Below are 24938 nucleotides of genomic sequence, written 5' to 3'. Positions count from 1 at the left end.
TACCAGATACAATACCAGTGCTCCAAGGAAGGCTTGAAGCAGCATCTGGCTGCTGCCAGATGCAATTCCAGTGCTGCAGGGAAAGCCTGAAGCACCAGCCAGCTGTAAGTGTGGCTCCTCTTGACACCCGTTCCTAATGAACACCGCAGTCCGGTTGCTACAGCGACCGTCACTTATTTTTCAGGCCGTAGCTCGAATATTACCTGAATGTTTTTCGTCCCAGCGAGAGGGAAGGGCCAAGTCAGAAACGTGGAACAATTGTAAAGGAATCTGTGGTATTATTGATATTATATTAAGTGCCCTGGGGGATCGAGGATAAGTGCCGGGTACCCTAAGGGGGCAAGGATAAGTGTCTGGTACCCTGGGAACTAGAATAAGTGCCAGGTGTCCCCCCTAGGAGCAAAGTTAGGTGTCAGGTTGTGGTCTTCGTGTCACATAATCATGTACCAAAATCTGTTATCCACCATGCTTAGAAAAATATTGGAATTTGGATAATTTAAAAATGTAAATTCTTGTATTTTTATTTGAGCTGCTAAATCCAATGGAGTTGATGGCAAAATACACCCATTACGACGCCACAAAATCTTTAAGACTTACGACGTCTTGGGGGTGAAGATTATAATTAAGAATTCATCAACTTTATACATAATTTCCGTTCTCGGCGACTCGGAATTAGTCAAGATTGACCTCGATTATTTTAAAAGCATTTTGGCTGTCGACCTGTGTTATCTGGTATTAGTTTCTGTAGTTTGAAAGTCTTACTAAGGAACTAATTAAGATGTCTAACTCTGATATGGGGACTTGATATAGGCATCAGGTGACTGCAAAAAGCAGGGCTCAGTGTGTACTCATATATGCGTGAGTAGATACACACGTGCACACACACACACACACACACACACACACACACACACACACACACACACACACACACACACACACGATCCAAGACCAAGATTTAGATCAAAGAGTCAATGCTCAATCCTGCAGGCACAAATAGTGTGAGTACAAATAGGTGTGTACACACACACGATTCATTTTCTTTTTTCTTTTCTTTTTTCTCTTTTTATAACACCAGTATTTTTATCAATATATGGGTGCCTTCCAGAGCCACAGTAGGTGGTCACACCCTCTCAGTTGCACAGAGCCTCATGTACAGCCACAGCTACATCTCTCTCTCTCTCTCTCTCTCTCTCTCTCTCTCTCTCTCTCTCTCTCTCTTCTCTCTCTCTCTCTCTCTCTCTCTCTCTCTCTCTCTCTCTCTCTCTCTCTCTCTCTCTCTCTCTCTCTCTCTCTCTCTCTCTCTCTCTCTCTTCACACCAACCACTAGCCAGTTCCCCAGCATTCCTCCACTATAGCTCTGAGGGCCCGCTACCTCTCCCATGGAATTACTTCTCAGTGCAGAGCACCTACCTTCCCCCAGCTCAATATACTCTTAAACCCTTGCTGGACCCTTCAAACATTCCCTCCGTTGTGTGGGGGTCTTTGGGAAGGATGATCAAATATTTCATTCAACTACCTATTTCCTTTCTTGGGTTCAGTCAGAATGACGCCCTTAGACCAAAGATCTTATCATTCACTTGGGTGAAATTTCGTTATAACATTCTCCTGCCAGATGTTCCATAACGATATTCAACCGAAAAAATGTTGGTAATAATTTATTTTGTGTACGTTTCAAAGTCTTTCTGACACGGGTCACTGATGTTAGAAAGAAATCGAAATTGCTGTAAAGTAACAGGATATCTTGACAAATGCCTATGAATAGCAGCGATTCACAAATATCCGCGTTTTCTGGGGATATGAAGGTTAGGTTAGGTGGGTGGTATGGGTTGTTCATGCGTTTCTATTTAGGTTAGGTTAGCACTTTGCCTTTTGAACGTTGAGGCAAATCAAGAGAATGGGTCATCTAGTGCCTGCTAGTGTGGTCTGTATTAATTTGCAATAAGAGTGGTAGACGGTTGGAACAAGTGGGAAGGTGGTGGAGGCCAAACCGTCTGTAGTTTCACAGTGTTATACGATAAAGAGTTCTGGGAAGACGGGACACCACGAGTGTAGCACTCATCCTGTAACTACACTTAGGTAATTACACACAGAAACACACACACACACACACACACACACTCGCCAGCTAGGTGAGTACACACACACACACACACACACACACACACACACACACACACACACACACACACACACACACACACACACACACACACAGATGTTAGGAAGTATTCTATTAGCGTGCGGGTAGTGGAAAAATGGAATGCACTTAAGGAATTGATTGTGGAAGCAAACTCTATTCATAATTTTAAGACTAGATATGATAGGGAAATGGAACAGGAATCATTGCTGTAAACAACCGATGGCTAGAAAGGCGGGATCCAAGAGTCAATGCTCGATCCTACAAGCACAAATAGGTGAGTACACACACAAGACAAAGTTAGAGAAGATTCAGTGGTATGCCACCAGGCTCGTCCCGGAACTGACAGGAATGAGCTACGAGGAAAGGCTAAAGGAGCTGAACCTCACGTCCCTGGAAAACAGAAGAGTAAGGGGAGACATGATAACCACCTACAAAATTCTCAGGAGAACTGACAGGGTGGACAAAGTCTTCAGCACGGGTGGGACACGAACAAGGAGACACAGGTGGAAACTTAGTGCCCAGATGAGCCACAGAGACGTTAGAAAGAATTGTTTCAGTGTCAGAGTAGTTAATAAATGAAATGCACTAGGAAATGATGTGGTGGACTCCATACACAGTTTTAAATGTAGATATGATAGAGCCCAGTAGGCTCAGGAATCTGTATACCAGTTGATTGACAGTTGAGAGGCGGGACCAAAGAAAAAAAACTCAACCCCCCGCAAGCACAATTAGGTGAATACAATTAGGTGAGTACAGTTAGTGTACAGTTAGAAGTGACCGTAGTTATGTACAGTGTTACAATATCCTGACAATCAACGATACCTTCCTTCTGCCCTACTTGTTGTTGTTGTTAAAGATTCGCTACTTGGAACAAGAAGTTCCAAGTAGCACGGGCTATGGTGAGCCCGTAGTGGATGTTACCTGCCCTACTATTCTTTCAGTCATTCACGTAATAACCCACAATAACATGACAGTCAGCAAACCCTACATATGTGAATAGAAATGAGTGACAGACGTTTCAGTCCTTTTATCACCCTTTAGCACTAATTCTCATGACTTGTTAAGGGATCAGGATGGACTGAAACGTCGCTACTTTCACTTATTTTTCCATGTGATAAGGGGGATTATCAAGCGATTAGTGATGCTCTCTCTTCATCTCCAGCTGGTGGATTTATTTCCGGATCCGGATCCGCTAAATTTCTAAGGATTTATCAGCCTAAAGTCTGGAATAACTTTCTCAACAACTTTCTCTTTTTTTTCTCTCGATGAGTAATTGTTTTATTTCGTGGTGAATTTTTGGGGCAAGAAGCAGGAAGTTTCTTCATCATTCAGGTGAGTCAGGACCAGGTGGTGGGTCGTGGTGCTGGGTGGTGGTGGTGGGTCGTGGTGGTGGTAGGTACTGGTGGTGGGTCGTGGTGGTGGTAGGTACTGGTGATGGTAGGTCCTGGTGGTTTTGGGTCGTGGCGGTGGTAGGTACTGGTGGTGGGTCGTGGTGGTGGTGGGTCGTGGTGGTGGTGGGTCGTGGTGGTGGTAGGTACTGGTGGTGGGTCGTGGTGGTGGTAGGTACTGGTGATGGTAGGTCCTGGTGGTTTTGGGTCGTGGCGGTGGGTCGTGGTGGTGGTGGGTCGTCGTGGTAGTAGGTCGTAGTGATGGTGAGTCCTGGTGGTGGTGGGTCGTGATAGTGAGCATCATGATATGGGGGGAGATCAAGCTCTTAATAGCAGTGATGCTGCATCTCCCTTCATCTCCAGTGCTCTGAGAGGGAGAAATAAGATACTATAGTAAATAACATCTTAAATAACATCTTAAATAAGAAACAAGATTGATTTACTAAACGAGTATTTACTGCGAGAAAGAATCAGTTCCACGCAGGAAGAGAGTCATTGTATTAACCAAGTGATTGTTGAGCAGGTTAAAGGAGTAACGCGTGACCTTACAAGCGTAACAAGCACAGTAATGACACACACACACACACACACACACACACACACACACACTCACGCCCTCGTTACAAGGAAAAAAAGAAGCAGAACAAGGGGACACAAATGTATACTTTACAATGTAAGTGTATATTAGAAGAAACATACATAGAATACATGTATAAGAAGCCACTACGATACATAGAATATGGTAAAGAAACATATTATCAATATACCGCCTTTAAATACCTAAATTGCATTACTATTTACTAGATAGCATATCGTATACTATCACTACTAAGTGATAGTATACTATTAACCACCATTTTCCCAAATCTAAAGTCACAGGAGAATATAAGGATCAGTGAAATGCAATAAAGTTGTCCTTACTTGCTATCACAAAATAGAGAAAAACTATTTTCTAGGCAAACTCGTCACATATGAAAGGATTAACTGATGCATACATAGATCCAAACTGTACAACATATTCTATCAAAAGTGATACTGAAATGATGGGCTAGCTTTGAGGGAGAGAGAGAGAGATGCAGACAGAGACAGAGATTGAAAAAAACGAAAAACAGACAGATATATATATGGATAGAGAGGGCAGACAGTAATGAAATTTACGTGCCATATGTAAGCAGAACTTAATCAAGATAGATAATGGCTAAACGCATAGCAAGCCCTGTAGCGTTGAAGCTAGATTTGCCTAAACGCGTAGCAAGCCATGTAGCGTTGAAGCTGGACTCCCCTAAACGTGTAGCAAGTCCTGTAGCGTTGAAGCTGGACTCCCCTAAACGTGTAGCAAGCCTTGTAGCGTTGAAGCTAGACTCCCCTAAACGCATAGCAAGCCCTGTAGCGTTGAAGCTGGACTCCCCTAAACGCATAGCAAGCCTTGTAGCGTTGAAGCTGGACTCCCCTAAACGTGTAGCAAGCCCTGTAGCGTTGAAGCTAGACTCCCCTAAACGCATATCAAGCCTTGTAGCGTTGAAGCTAGACTCCCCTAAACGCAAAGCAAGCCCTGTAGTGTTGAAGCTGGACTCCCCTAAACGTATAGCAAGCCCTGTAGTGTTGACACTGGACTCCCCTAAACGCATAGCAAGCCCTTTAGCGTTGAAACTGGACTCCCCTAAACGTGTAGCAAGCCCTGTAGCGTTGAAGCTAGACTCCCCTAAACGCATAGCAAGCCCTGTAGCGTTGAAGCTGGACTCCCCTAAACGCATAGCAAGCCCTGTAGCGTTGAAGCTGGACTCCCTTGAGCGTGTAGCAAAACCTTATAGAGTTGAGAGGGATTTTACCTATAACAAAACCCACAAGAACAATAATGTAAAACACTCTAGATAGCGAGGTACGATAACAAAAGCTAAGGTAAGCTGGTCTACTGACATGATCTGATCTACACTTCCCTCGTTCTTCCTTCATTCTGAGATAAAAACAACCCACTGCACCTGGTTATCATAGTACTTCAGATGGTTGTCTTTGTCCTATCATAGTACTCCAGCTGATTGTCTTCGACTCACCTAAGTACTCCAGCTGACTGTCTTCGACTCACCTAAGTACTCCAGATGACTGTCTTCGACTCACCTAAGTACTCCAGATGACTGTCTTCGACTCACCTTAGTACTGCAGGTGTTTACTATTCTGACGCTGCAAACAAGTTTTTCTACACTCCTTTAAGGAAGAAAATCTATTGGCGTTGCCCATGCAACCTCCGTACGTGAACCTGGGAGGAGGAGGACAAATCATCACTTCATCTCCAGACAGAAGGGACAAAACATAAATGAATGTTGCTAAGAGATATATTATCGTAATCATCATTGACAGCGTCGTCATTGATAACATGACTCTTATCATCCTAATCCATATTAATAAACCTGACATTAATCATATCGTCATGCATTAACTCATTATACCCATCAGTATTATTCACATCTACTATATTATATATCACTATCAACATGCCAAATAACAGAAAATAAGGGGGACTTTATATATATATATATATATATATATATATATATATATATATATATATATATATATATATAATGAGGGAGAGAGACCTACTTGCGACATGAACGAGTTTGACTATCATAGTAAAACATTGGAAAGGCAGCTCGGCAAAGTCCTGTGTCGGGTGGCAGCAGACATTGGGATAGAGTGTCTGAAAGAGATATCACGCCATTACTACTCTGGATATCACGGGCTCACCATAGCCCGTGCTACATGGACATTTTATTCTGAGTAGCTAAATCTAAAACAATAATATCTGGACATAGAATTATTAATGACAGTGGATATATATACACACACTGAGAGGTGTAACAAGTGTATCTACTCTGAGAGTTGTATGATATGTTTAAGAGTAAAGTATACTTCCTCACTTTGGCTGTCGACGTTGCTAACAACAGCCAACAGTACCACCAACGCCAGCACCGTTGTCACCAACGCTCGCACTGTAACAGGGTTCAATATTGCGTTATTAGGTTCTAACGGAAGTCATCGTTACCTTATGTCACTCTAACATGTAACAACTTACTCTTACACTCTATAATCAGTGGAATGCAAGACACTTGTGGAATGTTGTGGAAGCCACTTCAGTCAATTTTCAGCCCAGGTTCGACAAAGACTTTGAGCGTCAGAATAGTTAAATTATGATACAAGTTACGAGGCTTGTAGTTGAGGCATAAGGACTTTGACTTCAGTTTCCTGTAGTTACTGATCATATAAGCATTGACAGGTAAGTACACTACCATGCATAACACAATGGTTCACCACACCACACACCATACGACCGTCACATACCACATCACCACACACCACTACACACTCACCACACCACCACTATCATAATACTATCACCACCACTACCACTACACTCACAACCCACAACCACCACACACCACCACCACACACCACTATCACCACCACTACCACTACACTCACAACCCACAACCACCACACACCACCACCACACACCACTATCACCACCACTACCACTACACTCACAACCCACCACCACCACACACCACCACCACACACCACTATCACCACCACTACCACTACACTCACAACCCACCACCACCACACCACCACCAAAGAGCACAGGCAAAAACCAACAACAACACTCCAAAAATAGAGACCCCCATGTGAATGGGGGCGGAACACACGCTAATGGGCCGGACTTGCATATAATCTGTGCCTTGCCATTAATGGACAAATACAGCTCATTATCCCCCCATGATAAATAGATCGCGTGGGACAGGTTGTATTTTCCTCAATTGTCTCGAATTGTTAAAACCCCCAGAGTAGGAAAACTGAATATTTGATTCCGGATATGTTAACCTAGTCCCCGGGTAGTTGGTTCAATAGAGCGAAATGTAATTACTGAGGAATTTAGAGAGCCATGAAAACAGGTTTTCATGCAAGGGGGGTTTGGGGGGGAGGGGTTAAAATGAAGTTGTCAATTAGGTTCCAATTGTTATTAATCTCGTCGTGGACAAATGAGAAGACCATTAGTCACGCTAAATAATGTACGAGACTGAGTATGTTCTAGTTATATGCAGGTTGAGGTTTAGCTCCCGGGTGATGGCTCTCGCGTGAGTGTGTACGATGGTAGGTAAAATCTATTGTATAAGTACAGGACATCTCAGGAGTATGACTTAATGACATTCTTCGCCACAGTATGATGACTACGACTCGATCATAAGCGGCTGGAGAATCCTCCCTTCATTCCTATGTCACGTTAGTGACAGGAGGTCAAGGTATGACTGTCATCACGTCACCTAGGATTAACAATAATCGACCTGTCATACCCAGTCGGCTGACATTAACCCATTTTGGACCTATTAAATAGACAAATAGCCTCATCAGGTTCACTGTTGGTTGACACTGTGTGATTTAATAATTGAGAGGGAATAGGTGTAGAAGCTGCTGATTGTCCTATAAATTGGGAAACGTTAATTGGGATCATTATAGCATGTCACGCGCCTCTTGGGATCAATATTGACGCATCTGAAAATAACAGAATTAACGACGTTTCGGTCAGTACTGCACCACACACACACACTCTTCATAATGGTCCAAAACAGACCGAAAGACTGTCAATTCATATATTTTTTTCAGCTGTGTTGGTTGGGGCGTCACCGGGGTGCAGGACCAGATATTTCTATCCACTCCACAACCCTATTTTTTTCTCAGAATGTTTGGTAATATGTTTATTTGTGATGTGTGTCTATGTATGTATTAACACGTTGTACTGAATGGGGTGAGAATAGCTTGAGCTACCTCATCCCTTTGTGTGTATTTTACCTCAATAAACTTATTTCAATTTCAATTTCAAACCCTATTCCGGTCTCACCTTCCCTTTGAGAGATCCACACAGTGCTCTCTTGGCTGCTCTTCAGTTCAGCAGCTTTACAGCACACACACAAACATATTTTATTTTCTGTTTACCCACAACTCCTGCGTCTTCAGGACAACTAACACTGAATCGTGCGGAGTCTTAACCTGTTAACATGTCAATACTCGCTCAAGCACAAACGGTATCATAGATGGTTATATAATTAACTTTCTCAATTACTTCGGTTTCCAGGTTAATTATAGTGTCTCCAGACTCTCCAACACATGTCTAACAGCAGTGTTCTGTATGCATGTGTTAATTAGTCTCTCTCTCTCTCTCTCTCTCTCTCTCTCTCTCTCTCTCTCTCTCTCTCTCTCTCTCTCTCTCTCTCTCTCTCTCTCTCTCTCTCTCTCTCTCTGGTCTTTCAGGAGCCAGTCGGCCGAGCGGACAGCACGCTGGACTTGTGATCCTGTGGTCCTGGGTTCGATCCCAGGCGCCGGCGAGAAACAATGGGCAGAGTTTCTTTCACCCTATGCCCCTGTTACCTATATGTACCTTTGAGAAAAATGACGATTTCGCCCGGGCTGCGATTCTTTCCTGGCAAACGGCTGTGTGGCAGAAAATGTATGCTCCTCGACAAAGTGACGTACTGTCCCGTTTTCTGAGTTTGGTCCTCTGGTAGGTTAGGATAGGACACTTACAATTTACCGTTTTCTTGACGTTGGGAAACATTAGGAGGACCATATAAGTACCATACACATGCCCATATAAGTACCATACACATGCCAATATATGTACCTTTTACATGGCCTTATAAGTACCATACATATGCTCGTGTAAATGCCATATATATGCCCATATAAGTATAATCCATGTGCCGTTTTAAGTACCATACATATGCATTTATAAGTATCATAATAAGCCTTTATAAGTACCATAGATATGCCGTTATAAATATCAGACATATGTCTTTATAAGTACCATACATATCTTTAAATGTACCTTACATAAGTGCCATACATATGTCAATTTAAGTACCATATATATACCCATATAAGTACCATACATATACCCATATAAGTACCATACGTATATGTTTAAAAGTACCGTACTTATATATTTATTAGTACAATACATATGCTATTATATGTACCATACATACACCATATAATTACCATACATATGCTATTATAAGTACCATACATTTGCCATTATAAGTGCAATACATATGCCATTATAAGTACCATACAAATGGCCATAAATTTAACATTCAAAATAATCTCTAAGCAAACGAATAATATAGAAATTACTTTATTTTCATTACCCATTTTTTATTTAGCTGTTTATAATTATTATTACATGTTTTTCAACTCATTTTCTCTAATAATTTGTTGAGAAAACACGATGATATATCTGATATTTGAGATGGCTGTATCTCGGTAAATATGGGTGTTTGGGCCTTGATATTGAAAATTAACAAAGAAAGCCTTTACAGAAAGAAATGTAAATTGCTGTGGTAAACACAATGGTACCATTTTCAAAACGATTCTATGGCTGGTTTTGATTTTGAGTTTTGAGAAAAATGACGATTTCGCCCGGGCTGCGATTCTTTCCTGGCAAACGGCTGTGTGGCAGAAAATGTATGCTCCTCGACAAAGTGACGTACTGTCCCGTTTTCTGAGTTTGGTCCTCTGGTAGGTTAGGATAGGACACTTACAATTTACCGTTTTCTTGACGTTGGGAAACATTAGGAGGACCATATAAGTACCATACACATGCCCATATAAGTACCATACACATGCCAACATATGTACCTTTTACATGGCCTTATAAGTACCATACATATGCTCGTGTAAATGCCATATATATGCTATGCCCATATAAGTATAATCCATGTGCCGTTTTAAGTACCATACATATGCATTTATAAGTATCATACATATGCCTTTATAAGTACCATAGATATGCCGTTATAAATATCAGACATATGTCTTTATAAGTACCATACATATCTTTAAATGTACTTTACATAAGTGCCATACATATGTCAATTTAAGTACCATATATATACCCATATAAGTACCATACATATACCCATATAAGTACCATACGTATATGTTTAAAAGTACCGTACTTATATATTTATTAGTACAATACATATGCTATTATATGTACCATACATACACCATATAATTACTATACATATGCTATTATAAGTACCATACATTTGCCATTATAAGTACCATACAAATGGCCATAAATTTACCATTCAAAATAATCTCTAAGCAAAGGAATAATATAGAAATTTCTTTATTTTCATTACCCATTTTTTATTTAGCTGTTTATAATTATTATTACATGTTTTTCAACTCATTTTCTCTAATAATTTGTTGAGAAAACACGATGATATATCTGATATTTGAGATGGCTGTATCTCGGTAAATATGGGTGTTTGGGCCTTGATATTGAAAATTAGCAAAGAAAGCCTTTATAGAAAGAAATGTAAATTGCTGTGGTAAACACAATGGTACCATTTTCAAAACGATTCTATGGCTGGTTTTGATTTTGAGTTTTGAGAAAAATGACGATTTCGCCCGGGCTGCGATTCTTTCCTGGCAAACGGCTGTGTGGCAGAAAATGTATGCTCCTCGACAAAGTGACGTACTGTCCCGTTTTCTGAGTTTGGTCCTCTGGTAGGTTAGGATAGGACACTTACAATTTACCGTTTTCTTGACGTTGGGAAACATTAGGAGGACCATATAAGTACCATACACATGCCCATATAAGTACCATACACATGCCAACATATGTACCTTTTACATGGCCTTATAAGTACCATACATATGCTCGTGTAAATGCCATATATATGCTATGCCCATATAAGTATAATCCATGTGCCGTTTTAAGTACCATACATATGCATTTATAAGTATCATACATATGCCTTTATAAGTACCATAGATATGCCGTTATAAATATCAGACATATGTCTTTATAAGTACCATACATATCTTTAAATGTACTTTACATAAGTGCCATACATATGTCAATTTAAGTACCATATATATACCCATATAAGTACCATACATATACCCATATAAGTACCATACGTATATGTTTAAAAGTACCGTACTTATATATTTATTAGTACAATACATATGCTATTATATGTACCATACATACACCATATAATTACTATACATATGCTATTATAAGTACCATACATTTGCCATTATAAGTACCATACAAATGGCCATAAATTTACCATTCAAAATAATCTCTAAGCAAAGGAATAATATAGAAATTTCTTTATTTTCATTACCCATTTTTTATTTAGCTGTTTATAATTATTATTACATGTTTTTCAACTCATTTTCTCTAATAATTTGTTGAGAAAACACGATGATATATCTGATATTTGAGATGGCTGTATCTCGGTAAATATGGGTGTTTGGGCCTTGATATTGAAAATTAGCAAAGAAAGCCTTTATAGAAAGAAATGTAAATTGCTGTGGTAAACACAATGGTACCATTTTCAAACGATTCTATGGCTGGTTTTGATTTTGAGTTTTGAGAAAAATGACGATTTCGCCCGGGCTGCGATTCTTTCCTGGCAAACGGCTGTGTGGCAGAAAATGTATGCTCCTCGACAAAGTGACGTACTGTCCCGTTTTCTGAGTTTGGTCCTCTGGTAGGTTAGGATAGGACACTTACAATTTACCGTTTTCTTGACGTTGGGAAACATTAGGAGGACCATATAAGTACCATACACATGCCCATATAAGTACCATACACATGCCAACATATGTACCTTTTACATGGCCTGACAAGTACCATACATATGCTCGTGTAAATGCCATATATATGCCCATATAAGTATAATCCATGTGCCGTTTTAAGTACCATACATATGCATTTATAAGTATCATACATATGCCTTTATAAGTACCATAGATATGCCGTTATAAATATCAGACATATGTCTTAATAAGTACCATACATATCTTTAAATGTACCTTACATAAGTTCCATACATATGTCAATTTAAGTACCATATATATACCCATATAAGTACCATACATATACCCATATAAGTACCATACGTATATGTTTAAAAGTACCGTACTTATATTTTTATTAGTACAATACATATGCTATTATATGTACCATACATACACCATATAATTACCATACATATGCTATTATAAGTACGATACATTTGCCATTATAAGTGCAATACATATGCCATTATAAGTACCATACAAATGGCCATAAATTTACCATTCAAAATAATCTCTAAGCAAAGGAATAATATAGAAATTACTTTATTTTCATTACCCATTTTTTATTTAGCTGTTTATAATTATTATTACATGTTTTTCAACTCATTTTCTCTAATAATTTGTTGAGAAAACACGATGATATATCTGATATTTGAGATGGCTGTATCTCGGTAAATATGGGTGTTTGGGCCTTGATATTGAAAATTAGCAAAGAAAGCCTTTACAGAAAGAAATGTAAATTGCTGTGGTAAACACAATGGTACCATTTTCAAAACGATTCTATGGCTGGTTTTGATTTTGAGTTTTGAGAAAAATGACGATTTCGCCCGGGCTGCGATTCTTTCCTGGCAAACGGCTGTGTGGCAGAAAATGTATGCTCCACGACAAAGTGACGTACTGTCCCGTTTTCTGAGTTTGGTCCTCTGGTAGGTTAGGATAGGACACTTACAATTTACCGTTTTCTTGACGTTGGGAAACATTAGGAGGACCATATAAGTACCATACACATGCCCATATAAGTACCATACACATGCCAACATATGTACCTTTTACATGGCCTTATAAGTACCATACATATGCTCGTGTAAATGCCATATATATGCCCATATAAGTATAATCCATGTGCCGTTTTAAGTACCATACATATGCATTTATAAGTATCATACATATGCCTTTATAAGTACCATAGATATGCCGTTATAAATATCAGACATATGTCTTTATAAGTACCATACATATCTTTAAATGTACCTTACATAAGTGCCATACATATGTCAATTTAAGTACCATATATATACCCATATAAGTACCATACATATACCCATATAAGTACCATACGTATATGTTTAAAAGTACCGTACTTATATCTTTATTAGTACAATACATATGCTATTATATGTACCATACATACACCATATAATTACCATACATATGCTATTATAAGTACCATACATTTACCATTATAAGTGCAATACATTTGCCATTATAAGTACCATACAAATGGCCATAAATTTACCATTCAAAATAATCTCTAAGCAAAGGAATAATATAGAAATTACTTTATTTTCATTAACCATTTTTTATTTAGCTGTTTATAATTATTATTACGTGTTTTTCAACTCATTTTCCCTAACAATTTGTTGAGAAAACACGATGATATATCTGATATTTGAGATGGCTGTATCTCGGTAAATATGGGTGTTTGGGCCTTGATATTGAAAATTAGCAAAGAAAGCCTTTACAGAAACAAATGAAAATTGCTGTGGTAAACACAATGGTACCATTTTCAAAACGATTCTATGGCTGGTTTTGATTTTGAGTTTTGAGAAAAATGACGATTTCGCCCGGGCTGCGATTCTTTCCTGGCAAACGGCTGTGTGGCAGAAAATGTATGCTCCTCGACAAAGTGACGTACTGTCCCGTTTTCTGAGTTTGGTCCTCTGGTAGGTTAGGATAGGACACTTACAATTTACCGTTTTCTTGACGTTGGGAAACATTAGGAGGACCATATAAGTACCAAACACATGCCCATATAAGTACCATACACATGCCAATATATGTACCTTTTACATGGCCTCATAAGTACCATACATATGCTCATGTAAATGCCATATATATGCCCATATAAGTATAATCCATGTGCCGATTTAAGTACCATACATATGCATTTATAAGTAACATACATATGCCTTTATAAGTACCATAGATATGCCGTTATAAATATCAGACATATGTCTTTATAAGTACCATACATATCTTTAAATGTACCTTACATAATTGCCATACATATGTCAATTTAAGTACCATATATATACTCATATAAGTACCATACATATACCCATATAAGTACCATACGTATATGTTTAAAAGTACCGTACGTATATATTTATTTGTACAATACATATGCTACTATATGTACCATACATACACCATATAATTACCATACATATGCTATTATAAGTACCATACATTTGCCATTATAAGTGCAATACATATGCCATTATAAGTACCATACAAATGGCCATAAATTTACCATTCAAAATAATCTCTAAGCAAAGGAATAATATAGAAATTACTTTATTTTCATTACCCATTTTTTATTTAGCTGTTTATAATTATTATTACGTGTTTTTCAACTCATTTTCCCTAATAATTTGTTGAGAAAACACGATGATATATCTGATATTTGAGATGGCTGTATCTCGGTAAATATGGGTGTTTGGGCCTCGATATTGAAAATTAGCAAAGAAAGCCTTTACAGAAAGAAATGTAAATTGCTGTGGTAAACACAATGGTACCATTTTCAAAACGATTCTATGGCTGGTTTTGATTTTGAGTTTTGAGAAAAATGACGATTTCGCCCGGGCTGCGATTCTTTCCTGGCAAACGGCTGTGTGGCCGAAAATGTATGCTCCTCGACAAAGTGACGTACTGTCCCGTTTTCTGAGTTTGGTCCTCTGGTAGGTTAGGATAGGACACTTACAATTTACCGTTTTCTTGACGTTGGGAAACATTAGGAGGACCATATAAGTACCATACACCTGCCCATATAAGTACCATACACATGCCAATATATGTACCTTTTACATGGCCTTATAAGTACCATACATATGCTCGTGTAAATGCCATATATATGCCCATATAAGTATAATCCATGTGTAGTTTTAAGTACCATACATATGCATTTATAAGTATCATACATATGCCTTTATAAGTACCATAGATATGCCGTTATAAATATCAGACATATGTCTTTATAAGTACCATACATATCTTTAAATGTACCTTACATAGGTGCCATACATATGTCAATTTACGTACCATATATATACCCATATAAGTACCATACATATACCCATATAAGTACCATACGTATATGTTTAAAAGTACCGTACTTATATATTTATTAGTACAATACATATGCTATTATATGTACCATACATACACCATATAATTACCATACATATGCTATTATAAGTACCATACATTTGCCATTATAAGTGCAATACACATGCCATTATAAGTACCATACAAATGGCCATAAATTTACCATTCAAAATAATCTCTAAGCAAAGGAATAATATAGAAATTACTTTATTTTCATTACCCATTTTTTATTTAGCTGTTTATAATTATTATTACGTGTTTTTCAACTCATTTTCCCTAATAATTTGTTGAGAAAACACGATGATATATCTGATATTTGAGATGGCTGTATCTCGGTAAATATGGGTGTTTTGGCCTCGATATTGAAAATTAGCAAAGAAAGCCTTTACAGAAAGAAATGTAAATTGCTGTGGTAAACACAATGGTACCATTTTCAAAACGATTCTATGGCTGGTTTTGATTTTGAGTTTTGAGAAAAATGACGATTTCGCCCGGGCTGCGATTCTTTCCTGGCAAACGGCTGTGTGGCAGAAAATGTATGCTCCTCGACAAAGTGACGTACTGTCCCGTTTTCTGACTTTGGTCCTCTGGTAGGTTAGGATAGGACACTTACAATTTACCGTTTTCTTGACGTTGGGAAACATTAGGAGGACCATATAAGTACCATACACATGCCCATATAAGTACCATACACATGCCAACATATGTACCTTTTACATGGCCTTATAAGTACCATACATATGCTCGTGTAAATGCCATATATATGCCCATATAAGTATAATCCATGTGCCGTTTTAAGTACCATACATATGCATTTATAAGTATCATACATATGCCTTTATAAGTACCATAGATATGCCGTTATAAATATCAGACATATGTCTTTATAAGTACCATACATATCTTTAAATGTACCTTACATAAGTGCCATACATATGTCAATTTAAGTACCATATATATACCCATATAAGTACCATACATATACCCATATAAGTACCATACGTATATGTTTAAAAGTACCGTACTTATATCTTTATTAGTACAATACATATGCTATTATATGTACCATACATACACCATATAATTACCATACATATGCTATTATAAGTACCATACATTTACCATTATAAGTGCAATACATTTGCCATTATAAGTACCATACAAATGGCCATAAATTTACCATTCAAAATAATCTCTAAGCAAAGGAATAATATAGAAATTACTTTATTTTCATTAACCATTTTTTATTTAGCTGCTTATAATTATTATTACGTGTTTTTCAACTCATTTTCCCTAACAATTTGTTGAGAAAACACGATAATATATCTGATATTTGAGATGGCTGTATCTCGGTAAATATGGGTGTTTGGGCCTTGATATTGAAAATTAGCAAAGAAAGCCTTTACAGAAACAAATGAAAATTGCTGTGGTAAACACAATGGTACCATTTTCAAAACGATTCTATGGCTGGTTTTGATTTTGAGTTTTGAGAAAAATGACGATTTCGCCCGGGCTGCGATTCTTTCCTGGCAAACGGCTGTGTGGCCGAAAATGTATGCTCCTCGACAAAGTGACGTACTGTCCCGTTTTCTGAGTTTGGTCCTCTGGTAGGTTAGGATAGGACACTTACAATTTACCGTTTTCTTGACGTTGGGAAACATTAGGAGGACCATATAAGTACCATACACCTGCCCATATAAGTACCATACACATGCCAATATATGTACCTTTTACATGGCCTTATAAGTACCATACATATGCTCGTGTAAATGCCATATATATGCCCATATAAGTATAATCCATGTGTCGTTTTAAGTACCATACATATGCATTTATAAGTATCATACATATGCCTTTATAAGTACCATAGATATGCCGTTATAAATATCAGACATATGTCTTTATAAGTACCATACATATCTTTAAATGTACCTTACATAGGTGCCATACATATGTCAATTTACGTACCATATATATACCCATATAAGTACCATACATATACCCATATAAGTACCATACGTATATGTTTAAAAGTACCGTACTTATATATTTATTAGTACAATACATATGCTATTATATGTACCATACATACACCATATAATTACCATACATATGCTATTATAAGTACCATACATTTGCCATTATAAGTGCAATACACATGCCATTATAAGTACCATACAAATGGCCATAAATTTACCATTCAAAATAATCTCTAAGCAAAGGAATAATATAGAAATTACTTTATTTTCATTACCCATTTTTTATTTAGCTGTTTATAATTATTATTACGTGTTTTTCAACTCATTTTCCCTAATAATTTGTTGAGAAAACACGATGATATATCTGATATTTGAGATGGCTGTATCTCGGTAAATATGGGTGTTTGGGCCTTGATATTGAAAATTAGCAAAGAAAGCCTTTATAGAAAGAAATGTAAATTGCTGTGGTAAACACAATGGTACCATTTTCAAAACGATTCTATGGCTGGTTTTGATTTTGAGTTTTGAGAAAAATGACGATTTCGCCCGGGCTGCGATTCTTTCCTGGCAAACGGCTGTGTGGCAGAAAATGTATGCTCCTCGACAATGTGACGTACTGTCCCGTTTTCTGAGTTTGGTCCTCTGGTAGGATAGGATAGGACACTTACAATTTACCGTTTTCTTGACGTTGGGAAACATTAGGAGGACCATATAAGTACCAGTACCATACACATGCCCATATAAGTACCATACACATGCCAATATATGTACCTTTTACATGGCCTTATAAGTACCATACATATGCTCGTGTAAATGCCATATATATGCCCATATAAGTATAATCCATGTGCCGTTTTAAGTACCATACATATGCATTTATAAGTATCATAATATGCCTTTATAAGTACCATAGATATGCCGTTATAAATATCAGACATATGTCTTTATAAGTACCATACATATCTTTAAATGTACCTTACATAAGTGCCATACATATGTCAATTTAAGTACCATATATATACCCATATAAGTACCATACATATACCCATATAAGTACCATACGTATATGTTTAAAAGTACCGTACTTATATATTTATTAGTACAATACATATGCTATTATATATACCATACATACACCATATAATTACCATACATATGCTATTATAAGTACCATACATTTGCCATTATAAGTGCAATACATATGCCATTATAAGTACCATACAAATGGCCATAAATTTACAATTCAAAATAATCTCTAATCAAAGGAATAATATAGAAATTACTTTATTTTCATTACCCATTTTTTATTTAGCTGTTTATAATTATTATTACGTGTTTTTCAACTCATTTTCCCTAATAATTTGTTGAGAAAACACGATGATATATCTGATATTTGAGATGGCTGTATCTCGGTAAATATGGGTGTTTGGGCCTTGATATTGAAAATTAGCAAAGAAAGCCTTTACAGAAAGAAATGTAAATTGCTGTGGTAAACACAATGGTACCATTTTCAAAACGATTCTATGGCTGGTTTTGATTTTGAGTTTTGAGAAAAATGACGATTTCGCCCGGGCTGCGATTCTTTCCTGGCAAACGGCTGTGTGGCAGAAAATGTATGCTCCTCGACAAAGTGACGTACTGTCCCGTTTTCTGAGTTTGGTCCTCTGGTAGGTTAGGATAGGACACTTACAGTTTACCGTTTTCTTGACGTTGGGAAACATTAGGAGGACCATATAAGTACCATACACATGCCCATATAAGTACCATACACATGCCAACATATGTACCTTTTACATGGCCTCATAAGTACCATACATATGCTTGTGTAAATGCCATATATATGCCCATATAAGTATAATCCATGTGCCGTTTTAAGTACCATACATATGCATTTATAAGTATCATACATATGCCTTTATAAGTACCATAGATATGCCGTTATAAATATCAGACATATGTCTTTATAAGTACCATACATATCTTTAAATGTACCTTTCATAAGTGCCATACATATGTCAATTTAAGTACCATATATATACCCATATAAGTACCATACATATACCCATATAAGTACCCTACGTATATGTTTAAAAGTACCGTACTTATATCTTTATTAGTACAATACATATGCTATTATATGTACCATACATACACCTTATAATTACCATACATATGCTATTATAAGTACCATACATTTGCCATTATAAGTGCAATACATATGCCATTATAAGTACCATACAAATGGCCATAAATTTACCATTCAAAATAATCTTTAAACAAAGGAATAATATAGAAATTTCTTTATTTTCAATACCCATTTTTTATTTAGCTGTTTATAATTATTATTACATGTTTTTCAACTCATTTTCTCTAATAATTTGTTGAGAAAACACGATGATATATCTGATATTTGAGATGGCTGTATCTCGGTAAATATGGGTGTTTGGGCCTTGATATTGAAAATTAGCAAAGAAAGCCTTTACAGAAAGAAATGTAAATTGCTGTGGTAAACACAATGGTACCATTTTCAAAACGATTCTATGGCTGGTTTTGATTTTGAGTTTTGAGAAAAATGACGATTTCGCCCGGGCTGCGATTCTTTCCTGGCAAACGGCTGTGTGGCAGAAAATGTATGCTCCTCGACAATGTGACGTACTGTCCCGTTTTCTGAGTTTGGTCCTCTGGTAGGATAGGATAGGACACTTACAATTTACCGTTTTCTTGACGTTGGGAAACATTAGGAGGACCATATAAGTACCAGTACCATACACATGCCCATATAAGTACCATACACATGCCAATATATGTACCTTTTACATGGCCTTATAAGTACCATACATATGCTCGTGTAAATGCCATATATATGCCCATATAAGTATAATCCATGTGCCGTTTTAAGTACCATACATATGCATTTATAAGTATCATAATATGCCTTTATAAGTACCATAGATATGCCGTTATAAATATCAGACATATGTCTTTATAAGTACCATACATATCTTTAAATGTACCTTACATAAGTGCCATACATATGTCAATTTAAGTACCATATATATACCCATATAAGTACCATACATATACCCATATAAGTACCATACGTATATGTTTAAAAGTACCGTACTTATATATTTATTAGTACAATACATATGCTATTATATATACCATACATACACCATATAATTACCATACATATGCTATTATAAGTACCATACATTTGCCATTATAAGTGCAATACATATGCCATTATAAGTACCATACAAATGGCCATAAATTTACAATTCAAAATAATCTCTAATCAAAGGAATAATATAGAAATTACTTTATTTTCATTACCCATTTTTTATTTAGCTGTTTATAATTATTATTACGTGTTTTTCAACTCATTTTCCCTAATAATTTGTTGAGAAAACACGATGATATATCTGATATTTGAGATGGCTGTATCTCGGTAAATATGGGTGTTTGGGCCTTGATATTGAAAATTAGCAAAGAAAGCCTTTTCAGAAAGAAATGTAAATTGCTGTGGTAAACACAATGGTACCATTTTCAAAACGATTCTATAGCTGGTTTTGATTTTGAGTTTTGAGAAAAATGACGATTTCGCCCGGGCTGCGATTCTTTCCTGGCAAACGGCTGTGTGGCAGAAAATGTATGCTCCTCGACAAAGTGACGTACTGTCCCGTTTTCTGAGTTTGGTCCTCTGGTAGGTTAGGATAGGACACTTACAGTTTACCGTTTTCTTGACGTTGGGAAACATTAGGAGGACCATATAAGTACCATACACATGCCCATATAAGTACCATACACATGCCAACATATGTACCTTTTACATGGCCTCATAAGTACCATACATATGCTTGTGTAAATGCCATATATATGCCCATATAAGTATAATCCATGTGCCGTTTTAAGTACCATACATATGCATTTATAAGTATCATACATATGCCTTTATAAGTACCATAGATATGCCGTTATAAATATCAGACATATGTCTTTATAAGTACCATACATATCTTTAAATGTACCTTTCATAAGTGCCATACATATGTCAATTTAAGTACCATATATATACCCATATAAGTACCATACATATACCCATATAAGTACCCTACGTATATGTTTAAAAGTACCGTACTTATATCTTTATTAGTACAATACATATGCTATTATATGTACCATACATACACCTTATAATTACCATACATATGCTATTATAAGTACCATACATTTGCCATTATAAGTGCAATACATATGCCATTATAAGTACCATACAAATGGCCATAAATTTACCATTCAAAATAATCTTTAAACAAAGGAATAATATAGAAATTTCTTTATTTTCAATACCCATTTTTTATTTAGCTGTTTATAATTATTATTACATGTTTTTCAACTCATTTTCTCTAATAATTTGTTGAGAAAACACGATGATATATCTGATATTTGAGATGGCTGTATCTCGGTAAATATGGGTGTTTGGGCCTTGATATTGAAAATTAGCAAAGAAAGCCTTTACAGAAAGAAATGTAAATTGCTGTGGTAAACACAATGGTACCATTTTCAAAACGATTCTATGGCTGGTTTTGATTTTGAGTTTTGAGAAAAATGACGATTTCGCCCGGGCTGCGATTCTTTCCTGGCAAACGGCTGTGTGGCAGAAAATGTATGCTCCTCGACAAAGTGACGTACTGTCCCGTTTTCTGAGTTTGGTCCTCTGGTAGGTTAGGATAGGACACTTACAATTTACCGTTTTCTTGACGTTGGGAAACATTAGGAGGACCATATAAGTACCATACACATGCCAACATATGTACCTTTTACATGGCCTTATAAGTACCATACATATGCTCGTGTAAATGCCATATATTTGCCCATATAAGTATAATCCATGTGCCGTTTTAAGTACCATACATATGCATTTATAAGTATCATACATATGCCTTTATAAGTACCATAGATATGCCGTTATAAATATCAGACATATGTCTTTATAAGTACCATACATATCTTTAAATGTACCTTACATAAGTGCCATACATATGTCAATTTAAGTACCATATATATACCCATATAAGTACCATACATATACCCATATAAGTACCATACGTATATGTTTAAAAGTACCGTACTTATATCTTTATTAGTACAATACATATGCTATTATATGTACCATACATACACCTTATAATTACCATACATATGCTATTATAAGTACCATACATTTGCCATTATAAGTGCAATACATATGCCATTATAAGTACCATACAAATGGCCATAAATTTACCATTCAAAATAATCTCTAAACAAAGGAATAATATAGAAATTTCTTTATTTTCAATACCCATTTTTTATTTAGCTGTTTATAATTATTATTACATGTTTTTCAACTCATTTTCTCTAATAATTTGTTGAGAAAACACGATGATATATCTGATATTTGAGATGGCTGTATCTCGGTAAATATGGGTGTTTGGGCCTTGATATTGAAAATTAGCAAAGAAAGCCTTTACAGAAAGAAATGTAAATTGCTGTGGTAAACACAATGGTACCATTTTCAAAACGATTCTATGGCTGGTTTTGATTTTGAGTTTTGAGAAAAATGACGATTTCGCCCGGGCTGCGATTCTTTCCAGGCAAACGGCTGTGTGGCAGAAAATGTATGCTCCTCGACAATGTGACGTACTGTCCCGTTTTCTGAGTTTGGTTCACTGGTAGGATAGGATAGGACACTTACAATTTACCGTTTTCTTGACGTTGGGAAACATTAGGAGGACCATATAAGTACCATACACATGGCCATATAAGTACCATACACATGCCAACATATGTACCTTTTACATGGCCTTATAAGTACCATACATATGCTCGTGTAAATGCCATATATATGCCCATATAAGTATAATCCATGTGCCGTTTTAAGTACCATACATATGCATTTATAAGTATCATACATATGCCTTTATAAGTACCATAGATATGCCGTTATAAATATCAGACATATGTCTTTATAAGTACCATACATATCTTTAAATGTACCTTACATAAGTGCCATACATATGTCAATTTAAGTACCATATATATACCCATATAAGTACCATACATATACCCATATAAGTACCATTCGTATATGTTTAAAAGTACCGTACTTATATCTTTATTAGTACAATACATATGCTATTATATGTACCATACATACACCATATAATTACCATACATATGCTATTATAAGTACCATACATTTGCCACTATAAGTGCAATACATATGCCATTACAAGTACCATACAAATGGCCATAAATTTAACATTCAAAATAATCTCTAAGCAAACGAATAATATAGAAATTACTTTATTTTCATTACCCATTTTTTATTTAGCTGTTTATAATTATTATTACGTGTTTTTCAACTCATTTCCATAATAATTTGTTGAGAAAACAAAATGATATATCTGATATTGAGATGGCTGTATCTCGGTAAATATGGGTGTTTGGGCCTTGATATTGAAAATTAGCAAAGAAAGCCTTTACAGAAAGAAATGTAAATTGCTGTGGTAAACACAATGGTACCATTTTCAAAACGATTCTATGGCTGGTTTTGATTTTGAGTTTTGAGAAAAATGACGATTTGACCCGGGCTGCGATTCTTTCCTGGCAAACGGCTGTGTGGCAGAAAATGTATGCTCCTCGACAAAGTGACGTACTGTCCCGTTTTCTGAGTTTGGTCCTCTGGTAGGTTAGGATAGGACACTTACAGTTTACCGTTTTCTTGACGTTGGGAAACATTAGGAGGACCATATAAGTACCATACACATGCCCATATAAGTACCATACACATGCCAATATATGTACCTTTTACATGGCCTTATAAGTACCATACATATGCTCGTGTAAATGCCATATATATGCCCATATAAGTATAATCCATGTGCCGTTTTAAGTACCATACATATGCATTTATAAGTATCATACATATGCCTTTATAAGTACCATAGATATGCCGTTATAAATATCAGACATATGTCTTTATAAGTACCATACATATCTTTAAATGTACCTTACATAAGTGCCATACATATGTCAATTTAAGTACCATATATATACCATATAAGTACCATACATATACCCATATAAGTACCATACGTATATGTTTAAAAGTACCGAACTTTATCTTTATTAGTACCATACATATGCTATTATATGTACCATACATAAACCATATAATTATCATACATATGCTATTATAAGTACCATACATTTGCATTATAAGTGCAATACATATGCCATTATAAGTACCATACAAATGGCCATAAATTTACCATTCAAAATAATCTCTAAGCAAGAAAACGGAATACTCACTTTGAGAGCATACATTTTCTGCCACAC

The 24938-nt window shown here is 36.4% G+C and overlaps 1 long non-coding RNA gene across 1 annotated transcript in view; it reads right to left on the bottom strand.

The window, feature by feature from the left end:
- Nucleotides 1-507: 507 nt before the first annotated feature.
- The window catches only part of LOC138357580 (uncharacterized), a 42131-nt gene continuing 17700 nt past the window's right edge, over nucleotides 508-24938 (bottom strand). The window contains exons 2-5 of the long non-coding RNA XR_011225071.1: nucleotides 6447-6518; nucleotides 6130-6226; nucleotides 5679-5785; nucleotides 508-3898 (exon numbers count right to left, since the gene is read on the bottom strand). This is a non-coding gene — a long non-coding RNA (uncharacterized lncRNA). The remainder of the gene's footprint in view (nucleotides 3899-5678; nucleotides 5786-6129; nucleotides 6227-6446; nucleotides 6519-24938) is intronic.

Source organism: Procambarus clarkii, chromosome 79 (genome assembly GCF_040958095.1).
Source record: "Procambarus clarkii isolate CNS0578487 chromosome 79, FALCON_Pclarkii_2.0, whole genome shotgun sequence".
Lineage (NCBI taxonomy): Eukaryota > Metazoa > Arthropoda > Malacostraca > Decapoda > Cambaridae > Procambarus > Procambarus clarkii.
This window is presented reverse-complemented; position numbering and strand designations above follow the sequence as displayed.